This window comes from Sciurus carolinensis, chromosome X (genome assembly GCF_902686445.1).
Source record: "Sciurus carolinensis chromosome X, mSciCar1.2, whole genome shotgun sequence".
Lineage (NCBI taxonomy): Eukaryota > Metazoa > Chordata > Mammalia > Rodentia > Sciuridae > Sciurus > Sciurus carolinensis.
Window position 1 is genome coordinate 99,599,460 of NC_062232.1, and position 24,633 is coordinate 99,624,092.

The 24,633-nt window shown below is 39.6% G+C and overlaps 1 non-coding gene and 1 pseudogene across 1 annotated transcript; both read left to right on the forward strand.

The window, feature by feature from the left end:
- The first annotated feature begins 390 nt into the window (after positions 1–390).
- On the forward strand, positions 391–822 carry LOC124972375 (60S ribosomal protein L26-like; annotated as a pseudogene).
- Positions 823–24,560: 23,738 nt separating this feature from the next.
- Trnal-cag (transfer RNA leucine (anticodon CAG)) lies at positions 24,561–24,633 on the forward strand. The gene has a single exon. It is a non-coding gene; the product is annotated as a tRNA-Leu (tRNA).

Below are 24,633 nucleotides of genomic sequence, written 5' to 3' on the forward strand. Positions count from 1 at the left end.
CATAGGAGCTAGCTACCCGTGTCAGCCCCGAGGCTTGCCCCTGGTAAAGCTGGATTTTTCCACTACTCTTGAGTGGCGTGTTGCAGCAAACCCCAGTAACTACATGCCAATTTTCTTCTGGGCTTTTGTCTCACAAATTCGAAGAATGAAGTTCACAATCACGGAAGGGAAGAACAAAGGGAGTAGGAAGTATTTAAATGAGAAGAGAAGAGATAAAATCCCCACAATGTGGGAGGGGACCTGGAAGCAGGATATCACTTTGGTGTGCTAGCTTAGGGTTTTATATAGGTTTTGGATGAGTATCCATCAAAATCTATGTGAAACAGGCATTGAAAAAGCACCAAGGCTCTCTTCCCTCTTGCGGCCATCGCTGAAGCAGCATCGGCTAAAATGAAGTTCAATCCTTTTGTGACTTCTGACCGAAGCAAGAACCGCAAAAGGCATTTCAGTGCACCTTCACACAGGACGATTATGTCCTCCCCTCTTTCCAAAGAGCTGAGACAGAAGTACAATGTTTGATCTATGCCCATCCGAAAGGATGACGAAGTTCAGGTTGTGCTAGGTCACTATAAGTTCAGCATATTGGCAAAATGGTCCAGGTTTACAGGAAGAAATATGTCATCTATACTGAATGGGTACAGCGGGAAAAGGCTAATGGCACAACTGTCCATGTGGGCATTCACCCCAGCAAGGTGGTTATCACCAGACTAAAACTAGACAGAGATTGCAAAAAAGATCCTGGAACGGAAGGCCAAGTCTCGCCAAGTAGGAAAAGAAAAGGGCAAATATAAAGAAGAAACAATTGAGAAGCTGCAGGAATAAAGTGCCCATATTTACAACTTGCATTAAAACTGCTAAAATGAAAAAAGAAAAAAGAAAGAAAAAGCACCAAGGTTATCCCCTTTGAGTTTTTGGGGTTTTTTTTTTTTTTTTTTTTTTTTTTTGCAGTGCTGGGGATTGAACCCAGGACCTTGTGCTTTCAAGGCAAGCACTCTACCAACTGAGCTATATCCCCAGCAACTTTGAGTTTTAATTGGGTTCACCCCCACTTTCCCAGTTGTTCCCACAGGTGAGCTTCATGGTTTTTACATCTGAAGAAGGGCTTAGGGCTGGGGATATAGCTCAGTTGGTAGAGTGCTTGCCTTGCAAGCACAGGTGCTGGTTCAATCCCCAGTGCCACAAAAAAAAGGGGGGGGGGGGCCTTAATGGTGCCCACTGTTCCCTTTACTGGTTAGCTTCCTGGTATGGCGGAATGAGGCCCACCATCCTGACTGCCTAGTCATTCCACTACCCATGCCATTCTATCCTCATTCAGTGGCTTTCACTGAAACTGGGAGCACAGAGAGGACCCAGGTTGGATCAGGGGATGACAATGAGAGCCACTGTGGATATGCTGGGTTTGAGATACCCGTGGGACATTGATGTAGGGATGTCTAATAGTCACTTGGATGTACAAGTGTTCCATTCAGTAAAAGAGGTCTGGCCAGGAGACACAAATTTGGGTGTCTTTAATACACAGTGGGTCCCTGAAGTCAAGGTCATGAATGAGATAATGAACAAGAAGAGAAGAGGGCTAAGAATGGAGCCCTGGAGATCACAAACATTTAAGGAATTTAAAGAAAGTAGCAGAGAGCCAAGCATCCTAGAGGTGAGGGAGTGGCCACCTGAGCAAGGTACCACAGAGGCAAGAGAAGACAGGGTTGATACTGGGGAATGAAATGGAGCAAATTATGTTCTATGTATTTATGAATGTGTCCAAATGAATGTCACTATTATGTAAAACTATAAAGCACCAAGAAAACCATAAGTTGAAAAACAACAAGACAGGACTGAAACAAAAAGATATTTTAGCAGTGGTGCAGACAGAAGCCAGACTATAGAGAGCTGGTACAAGAAGCTTAACTGGAAAAGGGCAGGAAACAGCAGAAAGGGGCTCTGTGTCAAAGGAGGTGTTTATTTCTTGTTCAAGTTTACATGCGGAGGAAAAGGGATGGAGAAGTTGAAGCTGCAGGAAAGACAGGAGATAAGTGATCAATTCCAAGGAGCGGTGAGGGAACCTAGGCCTGAGCAGGTGAGGGAGGTGGAAATCAGCCTCGGGCAGGAAGGGAAGTTGGGGGAGGGGAGGGGAGGACCGGCAGACTCAGGGATGAGATTGGCAAGTAGACTTGTTCAGGAGAGCTTTGGGGACCAGAGTGGAAAGGAATATATGGAAGCAAGAAAGGAGCAGGGAGCCATTGGGCTGCCAGCCTATGGCAAGCTCTGAAATTAGGATTTGGAACATGGGGGCCGGGCCTTTATTCCCCTGTATCAGTCACTCGTTAGATGCTGGCGTCCCTGGGGACGGAGCATGTCCCTGGATGAAGAGCTCTCTTCAGCTGAGGCAGTCTGCAAAGGGGTCTGTCTGACAGCAAGAGCTGCCTGCTGTAGGCAGAGTCCTTATCCAGAAGCTGGCTCTGGAAAGCACATCACAGTGTCCATGACAGAGAGGAAGAGGGCGCTGTTGCATTTGAGGTGAATCCAATGCCAGAGGGCCTGAGGCTGAGTTCACCCTATTGGACTGAATTCTGCTCTGCGAAAATGAAGGTGGATTCTTTCTGCTGAAAAGAGGGCTAGCTCAGGTTGGGGACCAAAGAGTGAGATGGCTGGCTGATTTGGGATATTGGAGAGGCGCTTGACCAGGGACATACAATAGGATTGCCAAGTGGTGTTGGGGTCTCAGTTGGAACTAGAGAACAAATCATTTTAGCAAACCCAAACTGTTCACATTTCAAGATCCCTTTGTCCTTAGTCACTTAGATCTGTCCTCTCTCCCTCAGAGTTAATTAGTTCATACCAGGATATGTTTATATTACTCAGAGAGCAACATCTTATGAGACTATGTTCCTAAATTCCCCAATTTTTAAAATCTAAATTATTTCCTGAACAAGACTTAAATTCAAGGACATCAGTCTATACTGACTATTTTTTGTTATGACGATAGTTACCAATGCTAATGACAACAATCTTGCTGATGGCAAACAAAACTGTGTGGATATTAAAATATTATAAACCAATCAGAAAACTATTTCAAACTTGACAATGAAGGAAATAAACACTTGTCTACAAGCAGATGAATAAAAATTACAGGAGTCGGGATTAAACCTAATTAGTAGGCAAATACAGAATGTAGAAAATTTCAAAGGAAAACTAATTATGAAGCTACAAAGGAAAAAACACTGCTATAATGATGAAATATGGGACAGGTGGCTCATCACGTACTAGAGTGACAATAGCCAAGTACACTGCCCAATTAAATAGGCTTTTAAAATCCATCCAAGAATTATATGGATAATCATTCAAAATGCCTCACTGTTCTGAGAAGAAAGGGTCCCCACCTGAGGGCAAACATATAATGAGAACTCTCTGGGCCTGAAGCGTGGGCCAAGTACCGAACTGTGCCTTGCTCAAGAAAACAGCTTGTCATCCATGAGTAACAAGATACAAGCACTAAGAACTTTCTCAGCCAGCAGTAGCAATATGACTCTTAGGGGGAAAAAAATGAAATATCTAACTCAGGACAAAGTCAACATTTGTGAGGGAAGCCTCACCCCGCTTCCCTGTACAGATTTGTCCCTGGGCATACAGGCCAACAAATGCTTTGTTGCTCAAGGTATTAGAGACTCTAATTGAAGAAATTTTAGGATGTAGAAGATGGTAGACTTATAGGGGAGCTATTCAGGAGTCATTACCTCATTGCACCCTAAGATCACTCTAGATACAAGGGGGTTCAGTCCTGCTTCCGGCCCAATTTTGGAGGAGAGATGGGGATACCTGCAGCCTCCATGAGTGAATTACTCCCAGGAAGTATCATTTTACAACTCCTTCCCACTAACCCTGCCAGACCTCTAGGCCTCAATCCGGAAGTTCCAACTACTATTTCCCACCCCCAATTTCAGAAATACACACACAGAAGTACCAGTGATCTTCTGGATCTTCAAAGATAATACCTACTTTATCACATTCCATGCAATCTACTCAGGGTCATGTGCTTACTACCTCATTTTTATCTCTCGAGAGTCCTATAAAGGAGGTACTTCTATGATCCCCATTTTATAGATGAGGACATTGATGTACAAAGAGGTAAAGCGTTGTGCCTAAAATCATAGCCAGTGGGTGACAGAGGCAGGACCTAAACTAAGGCAATCTGCTGGTAAAGGTGTAAATTTCCCATAATACTATGCTGCCTCTCACATTTTGAGGACTCGACCAATGATTCCTAACCATTCTTTCCTCATGCCCCACCAAAATCAAGTGATCAATGAATCTTCCTCCTAGAAAAATGTTCTATCTGCTCACAATCATACTAGACACGTTTAATTTCAAGGGGTTCAGGAACTTCCTGAAGTTTACCCCCGAAACCTGTGGAGCCGAGCTTAAGAGCCTCTGGGGTTTTTTCCACAGTACCTTTATTTTATTTTTATGTGGTGCTGAGGATCAAACCCAGTGCCACATGTGTGCTAGGTGAGCATTCTACCACTGAGCCACAATCCCAGTCCCAAGAGCCTCTGTTTAAATAGGTAGTGGAGAGGATTCTGAAGGTTCCCAATACAAAGAAATGGTAAATCTTGGAGGTGACAGATATGCCAATTACACTGATCTGTTCATTACACATTGCATACATGTAAGTGAAATAAGTCAATCCCCAAAAACCAAAGGCCAAATATTCTTTCTGCTATGCAGATGCTAACCCACAATAAGGGGATGAGGGGAAGAATAGAAGTTCATTGGATTAGACAAAGAGGGATGAAGGGAAGGGAGAGGGTGGGAATAGGAAAGACAGTGGAATGAATTGGACATAACCTTCCTATGTTCATATTTGATTACACAATCAGTGTAACTCCACATCATGTACAACCACAAAAAATGGAATTTCTGGGCTGTCTTCTGTTTCATTGGTCTATTTGTCTATCACTGGGTCAATACCACTGTTAAAATTACTTTCAATATGTAATAAGAAAATATCTAGTAGAACAAGTCCTCTCATCTTATTCTTTGAGTGTCTTGGTTTTCATTTCTGTACAAATTTAAATCATTTTGGGAAGTCCCCTGTACCTCTGCAACCCAGTACCCCCTCTGCACACACAACTGTTGAAATTTTGATTGGGATCTCATTGGATCTATATAGCAGTTTGTGGAGAGCTGACACTTTAAAGTTATAGAGTCTTCTAATCCATGAACACAGTTTATCATTTAGCTTATTTTTGTTCTAAGTTTTCTCTATACTGCTTTATAATTTACTATGTAAAGGTATCATACATCTTCCCTAGATTTATCTCTAGGTATGTTTTATGCTATTGTAATGATTTACAATATTATCATTATTGATTTTTATTTATTTTTACAGTTCTGGGGATGAAACCCAGGGCCTCATGCATGCTAGGCAAGCCCTCTACCACTGAGCTACACCCTCAGCCCAATATATTTTTTGAATTTAAGTTTCCAACTGCTTGTTGCTTATAGACAGAAATAGAACTGATTTTCTATACTGACCACATGTCCAGCAAACTTTCCATGTTCATTTATCAGTTTATGTGTTTATTCTCCAATTATTTTAGATATTCTATATGCATAATCATGGGTGTTTTGTTTTGGAAAGTTTTCTTTTGGGGGGTGCTGGGGATTCAACCTGGGATCTTCTGCATGCAAGGCAAGCACTCTACCAATTGAGCTACATCCCAGTCTTGTTTTGTTTTGGTACTAGGGTTTGAACACAGGGCCTTGCACATGTTAAGCAAGCATTCTATCTCCGAGCTATATCCCAGGTGTCCCCCTGCCCCCACCTCCAGCTCTTTTTGAGACAGGGTCTCACTAGGTTGCTCAGGCTGGTCTCAAACTTGTGATACTTCTGCCTTAGCCTCCCAGTAGCTGGGATCACAGGCAAGCACCACCACACCCACCTCACAATCATATTTTCTTTCTTTTTTTAAAATTAAAATAAATTTTATTTTTACAGACACATTTTGAGTCATTGTACACAAATGGGGTACAACTTTTCATTTCTATGGTTGTACACAATGTAGATTCACACCATTCATGTAATCATACATATATATATATAGGGTAATACAGTGTGTTTCATTCTACTCTTTTTCCATCCCCACCCCCTCCCACCCCTTTTTCCTCTACACAATCCAAAGTTCCTTCATTCGTCTCTTCCCCCCATCACACCCCTTTGTTATATATTGTCATGTACTTATCAGAGAAAACATTCGACCTTTGGTTTTTGGGCTTGGCCTATTTCAATTAGCATGATATTTTCCTACTTCATCCATTTACCAGCAAATGCCATAATTTTATTCTTCTTTATGGCTGAATAATATTCCATTGTGTATATATACCACAGTTTCTTTATCCATTCATCAATTGAAGGGCATCTAGGTTGGTTCCACAATCTAGCTATTGTGAATTGAGCTGCTATGAACATTGATGTGGCTGCATCACTGCAGTATGCTGATTTGAAGTCCTTTGGGTATAAACCAAGGAGTGGGATAGCTGGGGCAAATGGTGGGTCCATTCCAAACTTTCTGAGGAATCTCCATACTACTTTCCAGAGTGGCTGTACCAATTTGCAACTCCACCAGCAATGTATGAGTGTGCCTTTTTCCCCACACCCACGCCAACACCTATTATTGCTTGTGTTCTTGATAATCACCATTCTAATAGGGGTGAGAAGAAATCCTAGGGTGGTTTTAATTTGCATTTCTCTAATTACTAGGGATGATGAGCACTTTTTTCATATATTTGTTCATCACCTGTATATCTTCTTCTGTAAAGTGTCTGCCCAGTTCCTTAGCCCATTTATTGATTGGGTTCGTTGTATTTTGGGTGTAAAGTTTTTTAAGTTCTTTATAAACTTTGGAGATGAGTGCTCTGTCTGAAGTGTGTGTGGAAAAGATTTCTCCCACTCTGTAGCTCTCTTTTCACATTACTGATTGTTTTCTGTGCTGAGAAAAAAGCTTTTTAGTTTGAATCTATCCCATTTATTGATTCTTGCTTTTATTTCTTGTGCTATGGGGGTCTTGTTAAGGAAGTCTGATCCTAGCAACGTGATGGAGTTTCGGGCCTACTTTTCTTCTATTTGGTGAAGGGTCTTAGGTCTATTCCTAGATCCTTGATCCATTTTGAGTTGAGTTTTGTACAGGGTGAGAGATAGGGGTTTAATTTCATTTTACTGCATATGGATTTCCAGTTTCCCAGAACCATTTGTTGAACAGGCTATCTTTTCTCCACTGTAAGTTTTTGGCACCTTTGTTTAGGGTGAGGTTACTGTACTTATGTGGGTATGTCTCTGTGTCTTCTATCCTGTACCATTGGTCTACCTGTCTATTTTAGTGACAATACCATGCCATTTTTGTTACTATTGCTTTGTAGTAGAGTTGAAGATCTGGTATAGTGATACCTCCTGCATCACTCTTCCTGCCCAGGATTGCTTTGGCTATTCTGGGTCTTTTGTTCTTCCAGATGAATTTCATGATTGCCTTTTCTGTTTCTATGAGAAATGTCATGGGGATTTTAATTGGAATTGCGTTAAATCTGTATAGCGCCTTTGGAAATATGGCCATTTTGATAATATTAATTCTGCCTATCCAAGAACATGGGAGATCTTTCCATCTTCTGAGTCTCCCTCAATTTCTTTCTTCAATGTTTTGTAGTTTTTATTATGGAGATCTTTCATCTCTTTGGTTAGATTGATTCCCATTTTTTTTTTTTTGAGGCTATTGTGAATGGAGTTGTTTTCCTCATTTCCCTTTTGGATGTTTCATTGCTTATGTATAAAAATACTTTAGATTTATGTGTACTGATTTTATATCCTGCTATTTTGCTTTTCTTGGATGGTAGATTTTTAATGGCTTCATCTATTTCATTGCTTGATGTTGATCTGTTTAAATTGTGTATGTCCTCCTGGTTCAGTTTGGAAGGCTCATACGTCTCTAGAAATTTGTCAATGTCTTCGGTATTTTCTATTTTGTTGGAATACAGATTTTCAAAGTAGCTTCTCATTATGTTTTGTATTTCAGTGGTGTCTGTCATGATATTTCCTTTTTCATCATGAATTTTAGTAATTTGAGTTTTCTCTCTCCTTCTCTTTGTTAGTGTGGCTAAGGGTTTGTCTACTTTGTTTACTTTTTCAAAGAACCAACTTTTTGTTGTGTCAATTTTTTGAATAGTTTCTTTTGTTTCAATTTCATTGATTTCAGCTCTGATTTTAATTATTTCCTGTCTTCTACTACTTTCTATTATTTCCTTCTTCTACTTCTTTTTCTAGGGCTTTGAGTTGTAATGTTAGGTCATTTAGTTGTTGACTTTTCATTCTTTTCTTGAATGTGGTCCATGCAATGAATTTTCCTCTTAGTACCACTTTCAGAGTGTCCCAGAGATTTTGATATGTTGTATCGTCGTTCTCATTGACCTCTAAGAATTTTTTTATCTCCTCCCTGATGTTTTCTGTAATCCATGCTTCATTCAATAACATATTATTTATTCTCCAGGTTTTGGAGTAATTTCTGATTTTTATTTTGCCATTGATTTCTAATTTCATTCCATTATGATCTGATAGAACACGAGGCAGTATCTCTATTTTTTTTGCATTTACTAGGGGCTGCTTTGTGAGATAACATATGGTTATTTTGAGAAGGTTCCCTGTGCTGCTGAGAAGAAAGTGAATTCACTTGTTGATGAATGGAATATTCTATAAATGTCTGTTAAGTCTAAGTTATTGATTGTGTTATTGAGTTCTATGGTTTCTTTGTTAAGTTTTTGTTTGGAAGATCTATCTAGTGGTGACAGTGGTGTGTTAAAGTGACCCAGAATTATTGTGTTGTGGTCTATGTGATTCCTGGAATTGAGAAGGATTTGTTTGATGTACAGGGATGCACCATTGTTTGGGGTATAAATATTTACTATCGTTATGTCTTCCTGATTTATACTTCCCTTAAGCAGTATGAAATGTCCTTCTTTACCCCTTCTGACTAACTTTGGCTTGAAGTCCACTTTATCTGATATAAGGATGGAAACCCCCGCTTCTTTACTGAGTCCATGTGCGTGGTAGGTTTTTTCCCATCCTTTCACCTTTAGTCTGTGGGTGTCTTTTTCTATGAGATGAGTCTCTTGCAGGCAGCATATTGTTGGGTCTTTCTTTTCAATCCATTCTGCCAGTCTATGTCTTCTTTTTTTTTTTTTTTTTTTTTTGATCTTTCATGGATTTTTTATTCATTTAAAGATCAGATTTTTTGTTTTAGTCAAGGGACATTAGGAACACATTTGCAGAATGGTCGGAAGGAAGAGTAAAAGGTAGGTAAGGAAAGAATCGGGTAATGGGTTTCAGAGTAGAGAGAAGGTGAAAAACACGTAGGAGTGGGAGAGTTCTGGGCAAACTGAGGAATGAGAAGAAGTTCTTGCACAAGAGCTTATGGAAAAATCTATCACTTGTTTTAAGTAAGCAAGGCAAAAATATAGTTGCTGTGAATGTTGAGGATGTTTGAAATTTTTTCAATTTCTTTGTGTACTCTTCCTTCTTTTATCAGTTACAAAATAAAGTGTGATTTTTTTAATATTTTATTTTATTTATTTTATTTTATTTATTATTTTATTTTGTGCTGAGGATCGAACCCAGTGCCTCACACGTGCTAGGAGAGCACTCTACCACTGAACCAACCCAGCCCAAGGATGTATTTTATTTATTTTATTTTATTTTATTGTAAACAATGGGATACATGTTGTTTCTGTTTGTACATGGAGTAACAGCATACCATTTGCATATTCATACATTTACATAGAGTAATGATGTTTGATTCATTCCGTTATTTTTTCCTTCCCCCCACCCCTCCCACCTCTCTTTTCCCTCTATACAGTCCCTCCTTCCTCCATTCTTTCCCCCCTCCCACCATCCACTTATCAGTGAGATCATTCGCCTTTTGGATTTTTGAGATTGGCTTATCTCACCTAACATGATATTCTCCAATTTCATCCATTTGCCTACAAATGCCATAATTTTATTATTCTTTATAGCTGAGTAATATTCCATTGTACATATATATACCACAGTTTCTTTATTCATTCATCAATTGAAGGGCATCTAGATTGTGGAAATCTGGCTATTGTGAATTGAGCAGCTATGAACATTGATGTGGCTGTATCTCTGTAGTATGCTGATTTTAAGTCCTTTGGGTATAGGCCGAGGAGTGGGAGAGCTGGATCAAATGGTAGGTCCATTCCAAGTTTTCTAAGGAATCTCTGCACTGCTTTCCAGAGAGGCTGCCCTAATTTGTAGCCCCACCAGCAATGTATGAGTGGACCTTTTTCCCCACATCCTCTCCAGTACCTATTGTTGCTTGTATTCTTGATAATCGCCATTCTAATTGGGGTGAGATGGAATCTTAGTGTAGTTTTGATTTGCATTTCTCTTATTACTAAAGATGGTGAACATTTTTTCATATTTGTTGATTGCTTGTAGATCTTCTTCTGTGAAGTGTCTGTTCATATCTTTAGCCCATTTGTTGATTGGGTTATTTGTATTCTTGGTGTAGAGTTTTTTGAGTTCTTTATACATTCTGGAAATTAGCACTCTATCTGAAGTACGAGTGGCAAAGATATTCTCCCACTCTGTAGGCTGTCTCTTCACATTGCTGATAGTTTCCTTTGCTGAGAGAAAGCTATTTAGTTAGAATCTATCCCAGTCGTTGATTTTTGCTTTTATTTCTTGTGCTATGGGAGTCCTGTTAAGGAAGTCTGATCCTAAGCCAACAAGTTGAAGATTTGGACCTACTTTTTCTTCTATAAGATGCAGGGTCTCTGGTCTGATTTCAAGGTCCTTGATCCACTGTGAGTTGAGTTTTGTGCAGGATGAGAGATAGGGGTTTAGTTTCATTCTGTTGCATATGGTTTTCCAGTTTTCCCAGCACCATTTGTTGAAGAGTCTATCTTTTCTCCATTGCATATTTTTGGCACCTTTGTCTAGTATTAGAAAATTGTATTTATTTGGGTTTGTGTCCGTGTCCTCTATTCTGTACCATTGATCTACTTGTCTATTTTGGTGCCAATACTATGCTGTTTTTGTTACTATTGCTTTGTAGTAGAGTTGAAGATCTGGTATTGCGATACCCCTGCTTCGCTCTTTCTGCTAAGGATTGCTTTAACTATTCTGGGTTTCTTGTTCTTCCAGATGAATTTCATGATTGCTTGCTCTATTTCTGTAAGGTACGTCATTGGGATTGTAATTGGAATTGCATTGAATCTGTATAGCACTTTTGGTAGTATGGCCATTTTGACAATATTAATTCTGCCTATCCAAGAACATGGGAGATCTTTCCATCTTCTAAGGTCTTCCTCAATTTCTTTCTTCAATGTTTTGTAGTTTTCATTGTAGAGATCTTTTACCTCTTTGGTTAGATTGATGCCCAAGTATTTTATTTTTTTTTTGAGGCTATTGCAAATGGGGTTGTTTTCCTCATTTTCCTTTCAGTTGTTTCGTCGCTTGCGTATAAAAATGCTTTAGATTTATGTGTGTTGATTTTATAGCCTGCTATTTTGCTGAATTCATTGATGAGGTCTAGAAGTTTTCTGGAGGAGGTTTTTGGATCCTCTAAATATAGAATCATGTCATCCGCAAATAGTGACACCTTAAGTTCTTCTTTTCCTATTCGTATCCCTTTAATTTCTTTAGTCTGCCTAATTGCTCTGGCTAGAGTTTCAAGGACAATGTTGAATAGTAGTGGTGAAAGAGGACATCCCTGTCTTCTTCCCGTTTTTAAAGGGAATGGTTTCAGTTTTTCTCCATTAAGAATGATGTTGGCCATGGGCTTAGCATAAATAGCCTTTACAATGTTCAGGTATGTTCCTATTATCCCTATTGTTTCTAGTGTTTTGAGCATGAAGGGGTGTTGTATTTTGTTGAATGCTTTTTCTGCGTCAATTGAAATAACCGTATGATTCTTATCCTTAAGTCTATTGACATGATGGATTATGTTTATTGATTTACGAATGTTGAACCATCCTTGCATTCCAGGGATGAACCCCACTTGATCATGGTGCACAATTTTCTTAATATGATTTTGGATACAATTTGCCAATATTTTGTTAAGGATCTTTGCATCTATATTCATCAAGGATATTGGTCTAAAGTTTTCTTTCCTTGATGTGTCTTTTCCTGGTTTGGGTATGAGGGTAATATTAGCTTCATAGAATGAGTTTGGTAGGGTACGCTCCTTTTCTATTTCCTGTAATACTTTGAGAAGTATTGGAATGAGTTCTTCTTTGAAGGTCTTGTAGAACTCGGCTGAGAATCTGTCTGGTCCTGGGTTTTTCTTGGATGGTAGATTTTTAATGGCTTCTTCTATTTCATTGCTTGATATTGATCTGTTTAAATTGTGTATGTCCTCCTGGTTTGGTTTGGGAGGAGCATATGTCTCTAGAAATTTGTCAATGTCTTTGGTAGTTTTTATTTTGTTGGAATACAGATTTTCAAAGTAGTTTCTCATTATGTTCTGTATCTCAGTGGATATTTGTGATATTTCCTTTTGCATCATGTATTTAGTAATTTGAGTCTTCTCTCTCCTTCTCTTTGTTAGTGTGGCTAAGGGTTTGTCTATTTTGTTTACTTTCTCAAGAACCAACTTTTTGTTTTGTCAATTTTTGAATAGTTTCTTTTGTTTCAATTTCATTGATTTCAGCTCTGATTTTAATTATTTCCTGTCTTCTACTACTTTTGCTGTTATTCTGTTCTTCTTTTTCTAGGGCTTTGAGCTGTAATGTTAGGTCATTTAGTTGTTGACTTTTCATTCTTTTCTGGAATGTGCTCCATGTAATCAATTTTCCTCTTAGTACCACTTTCATAGTGTCCCAGATTTTGATATGTTGTATCATCATTCTCATTGACCTCTAAGATTTTTTGATCTCCTCCCTGATGCTCCCTGATGTTTTTGTTATCCATGTTTCATTCAATAGCATATTATTTAGTCTCCAGGTGTTGAAGTAATTTCTGTTTTTTTTTTGTCATTGATTTCTACTCTCAGTCCATTATGATCTGATAGAACACAAGGCAGTACCTCTATTTTTTTTTTTTTTTTTTGCATTTCCTAAGGGCTGCTTTGTGGCATAACATATGGTCTATTTTTGAGAAGGTTCCATGTGCTGCTGAGAAGAAAGTGAATCTGCTCGTTGATGGATGGAATATTCTATATATGTCTATTAAGTCTAGGTTATTGATTGTGTTATTGAGTTCTACGGTTTCTTTGGTTGGATTTTGTTTGGAAGATCTATCTAGTGGTGACACCAGTGCGTTAAAGTGACCCAGAATTATTGTGTTGTGGTCTATTTGATTCCTGGGATTGAGAAGGATTTATTTGATGTACAGGGATGCACCATTGTTTGGGGCATAAATATTTACTATCGTTATGTCTTCCTGATTTATGCTTCCCTTAAGCAGTATGAAATGTCCTTCTTTATCCCTTCTGACTAACTTTGGCTTGAAGTCCACTTTATCTGATATAAGGATGGAAACCCCCGCTTTTTTACTGAGTCCATGTGCATGGTAGGTTTTTTCCCATCCTTTCACCTTTAGTCTGTGGGTGTCTTTTTCTATGAGATGAGTCTCTTGCAGGCAGCATATTGTTGGGTCTTTCTTTTTAACCCATTCTGCCAGTCTATGTCTTTTGATTGATGAGTTTAGGCCATTAATGTTCAGGGTTATTATTGAGATATGATTTGTATTCCCAGTCATTTGGCTTATTTTTGGTTTTTAAGTTGGCTTGGTTTCTCCTTTGAGTGGTTTTTCTCTAAGGTAGTTCCTCCCTTTGCTGACCTACATTGTTGTTTTTCATTTCCTCCTCATGGAATATTTTGTTGAGAACATTCTGTAGTGCAGGCTTTCTATTTGTAAATTATTTTAACTTTTGTTTATCATGGAAGGATTTTATTTCATCTTCAAATCTGAAGGTTAGTTTTTGCTGGGTATAGGATTCTTGGTTGGCAACCATGTTCTTTCAGAGTTTGAAATATGTTGTTCCAGGCCCTTCTAGCTTTTAGAGTCTGAACTGAGAAATCTGCTGATATCCATATCGGTTTCCCCCTATATGTAATCTGATGCTTTTCTCTCGCAGTCTTCAAAATCCTATCTTTATTTTGTATGTTAGGCATTTTCATTATAACGTGCCTTGGTGTGGATCTGTTGTGATTTTGTGCATTTGGTGCTCTGTAAGCCTCTTGTATTTGATTTTCCATTTCATTCTTCAGGTTTGGGAAATTTTCTGATATTATTTATTGAATAGGTTGTTCATTCCTTTGGTTTGTATCTCTGTGCCTTCCTCAATCCCAATAATTCTTAAATTTGGTCTTTTCATGATGTCCCATAGTTCTTGGAGATTCTGTTCATGATTTCTTACCATCTTCTCTGTTTGGGCAACTTTATTTTCAAGATTAAATATTTTGTCTTCATTGTCTGAGGTTCTGTCTTCCAGGTGGTCTAATCTTTTGGTGATGCTTTCCATTGAGTTTTTTATTTGGTTTATTGTTTCCTTCATTTCAAGGATTTCTGGGTTTTTTTGGGGGGGGGAATCTATATCTCTTTGTTGAAATGATCTTTTGCTTCCTGCAGTTGCTCTTTCAACTGCTTCTTGGTATGATTATTCATTGCCTGCATTTGCTCTCATCTCATCCTTTGTTTCATGAATCATTTTAATTATGTATAATCTGAAGTCCTTTTCTGACATTTCTTCTACCATACTGTCACTGGATTCTATTAATATAGACTCTAGATTTGTTTGGATCATTTTCTTCCCTTGTTTTTTCATGTTGTTCATGTATCTTCCCCTCTAGTAGTGCAGATCTGGGGTATTGCAATTTCCCCCCTATAGGCTTATAGTGGCCCTATAGGTTTCCAAAACCCTTTTTATAAGGGGGAGATCAATATTAGCAGTGCCCAGTTCAGACAGTATGCAACCTGAAACCAAACAGTCCCTATGAAGACATTAACAATATTGTCATAATAAACAGAATGAGTTCAATTATTATCTTCAGTATAACAAATAGGTTTGCAATAAGATCTACAGTTTCTAATGGAGGACAAAGAGGATGTGGCGGGGTGTAGGATGTCGCTGTTAATGGGATAATAAAAGAATATACAGAAGTTCTAGGTCATAGAAAGAGTGAGAGTGCAATCAAAAGAAGTTGGTTGTTAGCATGGGAAAAGGGAGAAAGAGACTCTGAGGGAACAAGTAAACAAAAGGAAAAGAGAGCGAGAAAAGTAAAGAAATAAATACTTAAAATTTTTCAATAAGGAGAAAAAGAAAATTTACACTCTAACAGTCATATAGTATTCAAACCTCCCAGTGTTCAGTAGCCTGATGCATGAGAGGTACCTGACAATGAGCTTCAAGTCTCCAGCAGGCATCTCAGGATGGGATTTGCCCACCTAAAGATGGGAGATACGACTTCCAGGATTATCCAAGATGGCCACTCTGGCTTCCAAATGTGTTGGCAAATGGGGAGCTGCAGCTCAGGGGTGGACGTGGTCAGCTGGAGGTCCTGGAGGCGGGGTTTGGTTGGTCAGACAGGGGTCCTGGAGGTGGGGTGTGTTTGGTTTCATTGCAGGATCCTGGAGTCAGGGTGCAATCAGTCGGTCTGGGGGTCCTGGTGATAGGTTGCAGTCAATCGGTCTGGGGGTCCTGGTGGCAGGGAGCAGTCAGTCAATGTAAGAGCCCCAGAGGCAGGGAGTGATCAGTCGGGCTGAGGGATCCTGGAGACAGGGCTCAGTCAGTTCGGCCAGGGGTCCTACAAATCCTGGCTGTTGTCTTAAAACGGTGGCAACCACGTGTAACCAAACCTACAGGTACTGTGACAGTGAACTTCCAGGCAACAGCAGGCAGCTGGTGCTCCACTGGCTGTCTGTGGTCAGTCTACTAACTGCTGTTGGACGATCGGGAGGTGAACCTCGGGTGGTGGGTGATGGGTAGGTGAAAGATAGGCGATGGACTGGCAAGAGGCAGGCAAATGGCGGATGATAGGCACCTGACAGTGAGCAATCTGTACTCAAAAAGGTGTCAATATGCTGGTAGACTGCAGGTGATCGCAGTAGACAAGTGGGGTAAACAGCAGGGGATTGATAAGCAGCAAAAACTGCCTCACCAAGAAACAGATATCCTCTGCTTGAAACCTGAATTGTTGGGGTCTTTAGCCCCCTTGCTCTTCTCCAACAGCAACAAGGAAAGGGAGCACTCCCCAACAATGCCAGACCCGGAAAGGTAGGGCCGACTGACCGCCCGCACCCAGCCCTCCGGGCAGAGGACAATCAGACGCATCAGGGAGACCAGTCACAGCAGGAACTTATTTATTGAGGAAGTCACACAGCTTTTATGTAGGGTGGGGGCTAGGCAGGAAAATCAGCTTAAAGGTCAGCAAGGCATGGGGGGTTCACGCAGGCGAGAGTCCCATAGGACTATATAGCAAGCACGAGCTGATCACATTCGCGGAACTGTTGTTAACCAATCCCTGACGGTGGTCCGATTCATCCTCATTAACTTTTGAAACCGCCTTTGAGGCCTTGATCTTGCTCACCCGCCAGGGAATAAGGAGTCAGCCTGAGTTAGTTAACGTGTCATTAGTCCCAACACTGAGTTATCACAATCATGTTTTCTACAAATAATGATAGCATAATTTCTTCCTTTTCAAGCTTTAAACTTTTTGTTTCTTTTTCCTCTCTTATCATACTGGCTAGGATTCCCAATACAATGGTAGCAAAGGGAATCTTTATCTCATTTCCAATATAAGCAGGCAAGTTGTTTTATTTTTTGGTACTGGGGATTGAACCAAGGGGTTCAATACTTGGTCCCTTTTGTTTGAGACAGGATCTTGGTAACTTCCTTAGGGTCTGGCTAAATTGCTGAGGTTGGCCTCAAACTTGCAATCCTCCTGCCTCAACCTCAGTCTGACACTTTACAGCTATTGATTACAGGTTGGCACCACCTTACCTGGCTAGTTTTTCTATTTTCATATGTAGGAGAAAGCTATCTTTTTCTATTCTCTGAAACAGTTTAATAACTATCTGTTCATTGTAGTTCTTCTGGAGCTCAATGCCACACACTGACTACCCAGAGACCACTGTTTTTATCATCTTAATGCCTGTTTGAATCTCTACCATGTTCCTCTAACCTCTCTCCCCACTTCCCTCTCCCTCTTTCCCTCTGTATGATATACACAAATAAGTGTGTATATATACATATATATTAACATTACTGTACATACTGTTCTACAAAATGCTTTTTTCAGTCAACAATCTCTACCATTTTAATAACATTTTCTTCCCATCTAATACCCCATATTTACATTTTCCCAATTGACCCTAAAATGACCCTGACAGTTGGTTTGTCTGAACCATAATCCAAACCAGAACAAGACATCTGCTTGATTTTTAAAGGAAAAAAATTCTAATAATTGTATCTGTCTTAAAATGGAAATGGCTGCTTTGGGAAAGTCTAAGTTTACCATCACTGGAGATTTTCAAGCAAAGACTGGACGGATATATATTTGGGAAGCTGCACTGGAAATTCCTGCATGCAGGCAAAGGCTAGAGTGCATGACTTTTATAGTCTTTTTCCAAATTTGTAACTGTTTCTTTCTCTCTCTCTTCCTTCCTCCCTCCCTCCCTTTTTTGCAGTGCTGGGGATAGAACTTGGGGCCTCACACATGCTAAGCAGGTGATTTACACTGAGGACACTCCCAGCCCCAACTGAGTTTATATAAATCCTATTTATTGGACCATTTCTGTACCAGATCCCGCCCCCCTCCTTTCTACTCAAGTCCTTCCCTCCAGTAATCCTGTCCTGCATTATCAACTTTTATTTCTTTTCTTTTTCCTTATCAGCATTCAAAAATGCTTTTTCCCTCCCATCTTGAAAATATCTACTGTAATCTCACTTCCCCCTCCACATCCCACCCCATTTCTCTCCTTCCCTTTCACAGTAAAACTCAAAAAAAGGGGGGGGGGTCTATATACACTGCTTCAAATTCCTCTCTCTTGAACTCACTCCAGTCAAGCTTTTGCTCTTGCCTCTCTATTCAAACTGCTCTTGTCAAGGTCACCAGCCATCTCATTGCTAAATGCAAAGGGCATTTCCAAATCCTCATCTTTCTTATCTGTGGCATTTGGCAGATGGTCATTTCCTCTTCCTCTAAACATGGACTGGTCATTTGCCCATTTGCTCTCAGAACCATTCCCTTCCTCCTCTGCTCTGCTATGTATAGCAGATGATAACATTTCCCAGGCTCCTTTCTTGACTCTGACTTTTTTAATTTTTAATTTTTTTTGCAGTACTAGGGATCAAACCCAGGAGCATTCTTCCCCTGAACTAGTCCTTCTTTTTTCCCTTTATTTATTTTTACGTGGTACTGAGGAATGAACCCAGTGCCTCATGCATGCTAGACAAGCGCTCAACCACTGAGTCACAACCCCAGACCTTCCTAACCCTTCTTTTAAATTTTATTTTGAGACAGGAATAAATTATGGAGTCTGGCCTTCAACTCGTGATCCTCTGCCTCAGTCCTCCTGAGTTGTTGGATTACAGGCATGCGCCACTGTGCCTGGCTAGACTCTGATTTGACAGGTTTGGCCAATGGACATTATTGACAGATTAGAGAGCATGTGGGAAGTCAGAATATTTCCCTTCCTTTCCCCCTGTTTTAGGCATCATGTTTTGAGTATTATCTCCAGCAGTGACTATATCTCCTCTGTGGCTCCCATTGGATATGTGCTCCCTCCATAGACCAAGCTCCTGTTGGGCCAGCCTTCCTGACTCTTCTGACTGGTCCCAGATTCCGGACTTAAATAACACCACCTTCTACTTTTATCCCTCCAGCCCTTGAAGGGAAGCTTCCTGCTGTTGCCAATCTCTGGGTTAATTCACCATCCCCTTCCTTAGCTTCTCAGCTCTTCCATCACCTGAATAACTAGTTCCTCATGTTAAACTCTTTCTATTTAAAATTTGGAATATAGGGTTCAGGATGTAGCTCAGTGCTAGATGCCTTGTGCTTGATCCTTAGCACTGCAAAAATGAATAAACAAATAATAAAATTCAGTGTAGTTTTTGATTTCTTAATTATACCTTGACTGATATAAAACACTTGATTCATATTCTCTTTCTCTCTCTCTACCAGTGATTGAACCCAGGGGTGCTTAACCATTGAGTCACAACCCCAGCCCCATCCCAAGTCATTTTATTTTTTATTTTGAGACAAGGTCTTGCTAAATTCCCAGGCTGGTCTCAAATTTATGATCCTCTTTTCTCAGCCTCCCAATTCTCTGGGACTATAGGAGTGTACCACCACATCCATAACACTTGCCTTCTCTTACCATTCAGTTACACGATTTCCTCCAATCTTACTAGCCATTATTTTCAGTCTTCATTGCTAACTTGTTATTTCTTGACCATGAAATGAGGCAGTGCCCCAGGCCTCAATTATTCACCCTATTCTCTTTGTTATCTATACTTTTACATTGGCAATCTCACCCTGTCTTATGGCTTTAAATAACATCTATATACTGACACCTCCCAAATTTACATCTCTAGTTAGATCTCCCAGATTGAGTTTCAGATGACATATTCACCTGCCTACCTGAAACCTCCATTTAAATAGCCAACAAGTATTTCAAATATAATATGTCCAAAACAGAGCACTTGACTTTCTCTCAAAAGCTGTTCCTCCCCAGCTCAGTAAAGGGCACCTCAATTACCTCAGTTATTCTAGTCACAAATCAAGGAGCTGGCCTTGATTCCCCTCTTCCCTCATTTCCCACATCCAATCTATCAGTTAGTTCTGATAGTAAACCTCTAAAACTCATCTCAAAAGCATTTGCTTTCCTTTCTCCAAGTCTTCCTTTACTGCCCTGGTTACTCTCCCCTCTCAGCTGGATTACTGTGATAACCTCCTATTGACCTCTATGCTTCCATTCTTGCCTCCCAACAAGTCATTCACTTGTAGCAACAAGAATGACTTTAAACACAAATCATATCATGTCACTCCTCTGCTTATCGTCCAATTATTTCCCACCACTTTTAAGATCCAAAGTCCTTATTCAGGCCTTCAAGATCCTATGTGACCTGGTTTCTCCTTACTCCCCTGACCTTACCTCTTGCTGCCTATTTGCTCCTGTGCTCCTGTGCTCACTACAATCAGTCACACTGGCCTTCTTTCTGTTTCTTCGTAAGCTTATTCTTTCTCTCTGTAGGGGTTTCTGTACTTTTTTTTTTTTTTTTTTGGTGCTGGGGATCGAACCCACGACCTTGTGCTTATAAGGCAAGCACTCTACCAACTGAGCTATCTCCACAGCCCGGTTTCTGTACTTTCTAATGCCACCTGCTAGAATGCTTTTCCCCTCGTCTTTATGTGGTTGGCTCACTCAGATACTTGGGTATTATATAGTTTACATGGCCCTCTTTAGTGCCCATCCCCAATTACCCATCATTCTCATCACATATATCACAGTGTGTATGCATGTGTGTGTATATAGATGTGTGTGCATGTATTTTTTGGGGGGGATACTAGGGATTGAACCTGGGGTGCTTTACCACTAAGCTACATCTCCAGCCCTTTTAATTTTTGAGACAGTCTTGTTAAGTTGCCCAGGCTGGCCTTAAGTTTGTGATACTCCTGCCTCAGGCTCCAGAGTTGCCAGGATTATGATGTGCACCTCCACATCTGACCAGAACATCACACTGTTTTAACTAATATTTTTTCCAGTTCATTTGTTGATCATCCCTGCCCTCAAAATGTCAGCTACTTTTTTCTCCACTAGGTCCCCAGTTCCTATTGTAGTATCTGCTACACAACAGATACTCAGTATATCTTAGCTGAATGACTAAAATATAGTGGATTGGCCTTGAGCAAAAAAGAGGGCACCTTTTCCCAAAAGACTGCAAGGACAAAATGATGGGTGCAACCAAGTATGCCCCTATGTTCTTGGTGTGTTGGGGAGGGGAGCCATCTGATGAGTGAGATGGCTTGCAGGGAAAGGTTTGAGGAAATAGGTAATGGGAGAGTTGCTGACCCAAAATATAATGGCTTGACTGTGATGAGAATTCATCTTGGAAGTGGAAACATCAATTCACAGAGTCAAACATCTACTCATTTACAAGACGTGGCCACTCAAATATCTGGGTTAAAAACAAATCAATGCAATAAAGATGGTGGAATGAGACAGACAGCATTACCCTATGTGCATGTATGATTACATGAATGGTATGAATCTACATTGTGCACAACCATAGAAACAAAAAGATGTACCCCATTTGTGTACAATGAATCAAAAGGCAGTCTGTAAAAATAAAAAAATAACAAATTTAAAAACAAATCAATGAAAACACACTGTAGGACTTATTCTAAATTGAGAGGCTACAGGAGGAATGTTAGATATAGTATTAAAAAGAGGTAAAATTTACAATAGCACCAGAAAAAAATGAAATACCCAAGTATAACTTTGAAGAGTATGTGCAGGATCTGAACATGAAAAACTACAAAACACTGATGGAAGAAATCAAAGTTCTAATAAAAAGTAGATACATCATGTTCATAGGTCAGAAGATTCAATATTATCAAAGTGTCAGTTCTCCCCAATGTGATCTTCAGACTTCACAAAACCAATCAGAAAGAACACAATATACCAACATGCCGATTCTAAAATTTATATAGGAAGGCAAAAAATTAGAATAGCCAGAAGTGCCTCCAGAAAACAACAACGTGGGAAGAATCATGCTACCTGATGTCAAAATTTTAACTATAAAGCTACCATAATCAAATCAAGACACTGTATAACAACCAGGTGCAGTGGCCCATGCCTTTATCCCAGCTACTTGGAAGACTGAGGCAGGAGGATCTCTCTTTTTTTTTTTTTTTTTTTTGCAGTGCTGGAGATTGAACCCAGGGCTTTATGCTTGTAAGGCAAGCACTCTACCAACTGAGCCATATTCCCAGCCCAGGAGGATCTCTTGAGCCTAGGAGTTCTAGGACAGCCTGGGCAACAGAGTAAGACACTGTCTCAAAAAAAAATGTAAAGGAGGTTCAGGGTATATCTCAGCAGTAGGGTGCATGTTTAGGACTTGTGAGGCCCTGGGTTTGATCACCAGAACCATAAAGACCCTATATATCAGAAAATTTAAAAAAATCTAAAAATAAAGTAAACTGACTTCTTAAATATATTTTTTAGTTGTAGATGGACACAATACCTTTATTTTATTTATTTGTGGTGCTGAGGATTGAACCCACATGCTAGGTGAGCACTCTACCACTGATCCACAATCCCAGCCTAAGTAAACTGATATTTGACAAAGGTCTAAAAGCAAATGAGTAGAGAAAAATTCTTCAACAAATGGGTTGGGAACAACTGGAAATCTGTATGCAAAAAAAAGATGAATGGATATACGAGTCACACATTTTATAAAAAAAAACAACTCAAAATGTATTGTAGACATAAATGTAAAATATAAACTTGCAGAAGAAAATCTGCATGATCTTGGGTCATGAAAAGCACCACACTATTAAGAGAATGAAAAGCCAAGGTGTAGACTGAGTGATACTGTAAATCACATATCTAATAAAGGACTGACATCCAGACTATATAAAGAGTTCTTAAAACTCAAAATAGAAAATGGGTAGATGATCTGAACAAAGAAGATAGATGGCAAATTAGCATAAAAATATGCTCATATCTCTGTGGTCCAAGTGTCTCTGGATTCAATCCCCAGTACCAAAAACAAACAAGCAAACAAAACAACAACAACAACAAAAAAGCAGAACTAGAAAAACAAAACAGTCCTTAAATTTATTTGGAAGAATAAGAGACCCAGATAGACAAAGCAATCCTGAATAAGAAGAGTGATGCTGGAGGCATCACAATACTGGACCTCAAATTATACTACAGAACTATAGTAATAAAACAGCATGATATTGCATCAAACAGGCATGAAGACAATAGAAGACACAGACAAATACACATACTTACAGCTATCTGATATTCCACAAGGGTGACAAAAACATATGTTGGAGAAAAGATAACATTTTTAACAAATGTGCTGGGAAAAACTGGATATCCATATGTAGAAGAATGAAGTTAGGTCCATCTCTCACCTGAACAAAAGTCAAATCCAGGGCTGGGGCTGTAGCTCAGTGGTAGAGTGCTTGCCTAACACACATGAAACACCGGGTTCAATCCTTAGCACCACATAAAAATAAACAAACGAAATAAAGGCAACCTGTCCATCTACAACTACAAAAATGTTTTTAAAAAAAGCCAAATCCAAGTGAATCAAGGCCTACAAATTATATCAGAAATTTTGCAACAGCTAGAGAAAACCATAGGGCCAACCTCCAACATATTGGCATAAGCACCGACTTCTTTAACAGACTTCTAAAGCTCAGGAAATCAAACCAAGAATCATAAGTGGGATGGCATCAAACTAAAAAAGCTTATGCATAACGAAGAAAACAATTAAGAGCATGTATACAGAGGGCCTACAGAATGGGAAGAAAATATTTTCTACCTGCTCCTCAGATAGGGGATTATAATCCAGAATATATAAAGAATTCAAAAAACTTTATGCCAGGAAAAAAAATCCAATAATAAATGGGCAAAAGAACTAAATAGACACTTCTCAAAAGAAGAAATACAAATGGCCAACAAATAGTGTGAAACACTGTTCAACATCCTTAGTAATCAAGGAAATGCAAATCAAAACTACATTGAGATTTCATCTCACTCCACTTAGAATGGCAATCAAGAATACAAATAGGGCTCAGGATATAGCTCGGTTGGTAGAGTGCTTGCCTCTCAAGTACAGGGCCCTGAGTTCAATCCCCAGCACCACAACAAAAAATACAAATACTACTAAATGCTGGTAAGGATGTAGGGGGAGAGGTATATTCATACATTATTGGTGGGACTGCAAATTACTATAACCACTTTGGAAAGCAGTATTGAGATTTCTCAAAAGTCTAAGAATGGAACCATCATATACCCAGCTATCCCACTCCTTGGTATACACCCAAAAGAACTAAAATCAGCACACTATAGTGATACAGGCACATCAATGTTTATATCAGCACAATTCACAATGGCCAAGTTATACATCAGCTGAGGTGCCTGTCAATAGATGAATGGATTAAAAAAAGTGGGCTATATATACAATGGAGTTGTCCTCAGTCATAAAGAATGGAATAATAACATTTGCCAGTAAATGGATGGAACTGGAGAACATGATGCTAAGTGAAATAAGCCAGACTTAGAAAGTCAAGGGTCAAAAGTTCTCTTTCACATGTGGAAGCTAGAGCAAAGGGGAAAAAAGAGGGGTGCAGATTCCACCAAAATAGAGGGGAGATGTGTGAAGTAGAGAAAGGGGAATGAAGGGGAGGGGAGGGATAGGAACAGGGAAGAACGTGGAATGAAATTGACAAAATTATACAATGTACATATATGAATACACCACAATGAAACCCTCTTTATGTATATCTATAAAGCATCAATTTAAAAACAATCAAGGGCTGGGGAGATAGCTCAGTTGGTAGAGTATTTGCCTCAGAAGCACAAGGTCCTGGGTTCAATCCCCAGCACCACCA